This window comes from Ictidomys tridecemlineatus, chromosome 6 (genome assembly GCF_052094955.1).
Source record: "Ictidomys tridecemlineatus isolate mIctTri1 chromosome 6, mIctTri1.hap1, whole genome shotgun sequence".
In the NCBI taxonomy this organism is placed as follows: domain Eukaryota; kingdom Metazoa; phylum Chordata; class Mammalia; order Rodentia; family Sciuridae; genus Ictidomys; species Ictidomys tridecemlineatus.
In genome coordinates, this window is record NC_135482.1 from 166,270,701 (window position 1) to 166,275,110 (window position 4,410).

Consider the following 4,410-nt stretch of genomic DNA (forward strand, 5'->3'; position numbering starts at 1 on the left):
AATGGATCGTATCTTCCTCTTCTACTTCAGAGTCCTCATTGGAAGCCACACAGCGTGATTTTAAATTGTTCCATTATCAAATCATTTTACCACTTAATTTTCACCAATCATGCTAATTGTCCTAAGTTTTGTCCTTGACTGAATTTTGTGTCACAATGATAACATTGACTCAAAATTCTGTAACAAATCCAAACTAAAATTGACCAAAGCAGAGTTATGACGGGCAAAGTATAAGGAGCTTTTCAATTCAGCTACTTCATATTACCTATAATACTTGCATCAAAAGATAGTTTTTTTTATCGCTTCTCGGCCTTTTGGCTAAGATCAAGTGTAAAAGATAGTTTTTATCAATATTTGTTGTATGAATCTTCCCTGTGATGTGTACACAACTTTGTTTTGCAGCAATTCTGTAATCTATTGACTTGGTTTGAAAAAATAGAACCTAAAATTTTTCCCATGTTAAGAACATTCTTCTATAAAATAATTTATAATAAATTAAAGTTTATTCAAAAATACATTTTTAAAAAAGATTATAGGGAGTTCATAACCCGCTTGAATCAAACTGTGAAATATGATGTATTAAGAACTGTGTAAGGTTTTGAACGACCAATAATAATAAAAAAAAAGATTATAATTTTGAATGACTTTATACGATGCATAATCTGTTGGACTCAATCCTCTACAATTGGAACTTTAGGAAGTTTCCAACTTTTAAACTTAAGATACAGAGAAAAATACCTTCAAGATAATTTTTAAAGTTGGAATTTCATTATCTAAAAGAATATTTTCAATAATCATTGCCAAATTTTACTCAGGAAAGATGAATTGGTATTTCTGACACCATTTTTTGCTCATTCTCGGGTAACACTAGTATTATCATTTTTAATCTTTACTAATTGATAGAAGGGGACCAGTATCTCATTCTTGGTTTTAATTAGAAGTTATTTGCAGAGCAGTAAGATTAAACCCTATGTCCAGTGTGTCTGGGTCATCTGTATTTCTCCTTAGAGTCGTGTCTATTCAAGCCTTTTGCAATTTTTCTTTTGGTGTACTCAGCTATTTATTGTTGTTTTCTAAGAGCTTATTATATTTAAGGATGCTTATGTTTTATCTAATATGTATGCAACAAACAATTTTTCAGTACTCTAAGCCATTTATACTATTTATGGTATTTAAAAATGGTAAAATGATAAAAACTATTGTTCTCTTTCTTAATTATATTTGATGTTGGTATCATGCTTAGAAAATGCTTCCTCATTGCCCAGATTATATGAAGAATGATTTCCCCAAAATAACTTCTTGTGTTATCTCCATTTCACATTGAAATTATTAATTAATCTGGAATTTATGTTGGTGTGAGGTAGACTTCAGGCCTCTAATCCAAATATTCAGTCTATTGGCAAATCTTTTGAAGTTCTGCTCTTAGAGCACTTACGGTATCTAAGTATGTAAGCTGACAAGTTTCGTACAGACATTAGTCTGCTCTCTAAAAATGTGCTCAACTTTAATCAAATGGTTCAGAAGCTCAGGGCAATTGGAAATGTTAATCTCCTTTATGTTTTTATAAATAAGTTCTCATATTTATTCGCCCTTAAAAAGTAAATTAAGTTTTTGTTTGAATGTAAAAGGGCGCAGAGTATCTAAAATAAATCTTGGTTTCCTAAATTGGAATGTTCCTGTTGGTTATTAGGAGGCCAGTTTGCTTTCCCTAGGACTCTCATCTCAAATTTGGAAGTTATTTCTTTGTAAGCCTTTGGAGTTTCCATGTTCCAGTCACCTCACTGTTACCCATGACTTTTTTTCCAATGATACCCCGTAGCTAGGGCTACCTCCCTCCCCTCTCACCACAGCCCCCTCCTTCCAACAGTGAAAGAACTATATTATATCCAATAATGCCCCAGAGGGTATTATTAGATTGCTTAATAACAGCCTAAGGACTTTTCCGCCTTCTTACCATCTTCATGAAGTTCTGTGACGATCACCATTGCCACTCCACCAAACTTAAATTACCTCCAACAGAAATGGAACCTAAAGGTGGCTTTTTAAAATATTCTACTTTTTAGCCAACTGTGGTGGCACACACTTAGGATCCCAGCCACTTGGAAGGCTGAGACAGGAGGATCACAAGTTCAACACCATCCTCAGCAACTTAGAGAGGCCCTAAGTAACTTAGAAAGAATCTGTCTCAAAATAAAAATAAATAAATAAAAAGGGCTGGTGATGTGCCTCACTGGTTAAGCACCCCTAGGTTCAATCCCCAGTACCTTCCAAAATAAAATATATTTTGGAAGAATTTTAGATTAACCGTTAAACTAAGATGATAATCCAGAGAATTTCATACAAGATTTGTTTTTTAAAGTCAGGACTTCTATAACTTTTCTATGTTAGTATTATGTTACCCTTCTACTCAAGTAGACCTCAATATGCTTTTCACTTACGTAAATGTTTCAGGGTGACCTACTTTTAAGATATTAGCTCCTAGAAAATTATGGAATTCTCTCATAATCATGCCACATTTCTTATTAACATACAAAGCTCTTAATGGTTTTTGATGATGGTGATGATATATAATGACTACTGCATTTCTGATCTTGACGATTCTCTGAAGATAATGATGATGATACAGAAAATTTATTTACTACTTATTTATATATGTCTTTATTTCCCACGATTCTATTATTCCCTTAATATCAAGACAGCAATTTGGCTCTGCTTGGCCTGTTTCTTCTTCTGTTTATCTATTTTTAGATATTGTGTTCAAAAAATATGCTGGTGCTGAAACTGCATGTATATTATCAGTTTCCATAGAGGCATAATGTTTTTCTAAGTAATTCTCTTTTCTTAACACAGGCTGGCATTTTATTTGAAGAACAAGCAATTTATACACCTTTGGAGTAGACACATTCATTTACATGTCTACCATGATGCCTAAATCTATCCCCAAGATCAGCATGTTTGGCGATCCTAAATTGTTTATTCCAAGAGACATCATTTGAAAATTCTGAGATGTATGTTGAATTTAATTTTGCCCCAGTCTGTCTGATTTCCCTTATTTTGTTAGGTGTTCTCATAGAATGTTATATTATCTCTTCCAGGTCACATTGTAAATAAAAGGACTTAGGTGCTATCTCAAGAGTGTTCTGGGTTAGTTATAAAATGAATCTTTTAGGGGCTGGGGACATAGGTTCGTGGTAATGTGCTTGTCTAGTATGTAAAAGGCCCTGAGTTTGAGGTACCACCTCCTCTACGCACACACAAAAGAAATGTTTTTAAGAGTAGTCAAAAAATAGCAGAGCGTGACTAAGAAGTAGCTCTCTGCTTCTTTGATGCATTCCTCTTAGTTATTATGATTATTAGAACTGTGGTTAAAAAATAAATAAACTCTACTAGCCATGTGAATGCACAGTCAGCTGACCTAAAGAATCCCAGATCATCAAAGTACATAAGGGAGTAAGGAAAGAAATAATCAGGTTAGGCAGCACTTTATTATTCATCTAAATCCAGAGTTCACCATCAGCCCTACTCTACAAAGACGTAAGAGTTAGAAAGACACTTTAGACAGGACATACTAATTTAGTGCACCCCCCAAATGGATTTGCTTGCTTAGAAATAGGAAGCAACCATGAATCTATTGCTATGCACTAGATGAACTGAAGTAACATGGCCAGGTTTCAGGGAACATTTGTGTTGTCAAAGCCACATGGCTAGATGCTGATTCAAAATTACAAATAAAGGAAGCCCTCATCACTTGTTAGAGGTGAGTCCGTGAACTCAGGAATCAAGTCCATAATTGTTGGTTCACGGCCATCTCATTCAATCAACCAACATTTATTAAGCACCTAGTATATGCCAGGAACCACTCTAGGCTCTGGAGTATAGCAGTGAGCAAAATAGCAAAATTCCCTGCCTCATGAAGGGCAGATTCTAGTACCATGATAGACAATGTAGCTGGCATAGGATAGTGCTCAGTAAAATATGGAACTATTTAATTGGTCAGATAATGAGCCTATTCAAACAGAAATTATTTACTTCAGGAAAAATGAATTAGATGAAATAAAAAAATCAGGGACAAGGGCTTTGAGAGTCATAGAGAACACCAAGATAAATAGAAGGGCACATCTATATAGGACATCCATGAAGAGAAATCTCTGAGCTAGGTGAGAAGAAATTGTTCCTCTAGGAAGCCAGCATAGATCAATCAATCTATCTATCTATCATCTATTGTCTTCTGTCTGTTTGGCTCCTATTTTTATCTATCTACTTATCTCTTTTTCATGGGCTTGAATAATAACCACCCCCAATCTATCCACATCCTAATACTTGGAACCTGTGAGTGTATCCTAATATGGAAAGAGACAGACTTTGTGGATGGGTTTAAGGATTTTTAAGATGAAGCAATTAACACAGATG

The 4,410-nt window shown here is 34.5% G+C and overlaps 1 pseudogene; it reads left to right on the forward strand.

Annotated features, from left to right (window-relative positions):
* Positions 1–298: 298 nt before the first annotated feature.
* Positions 299–371, forward strand: LOC120888813 (U2 spliceosomal RNA; annotated as a pseudogene).
* Positions 372–4,410: the final 4,039 nt, after the last annotated feature.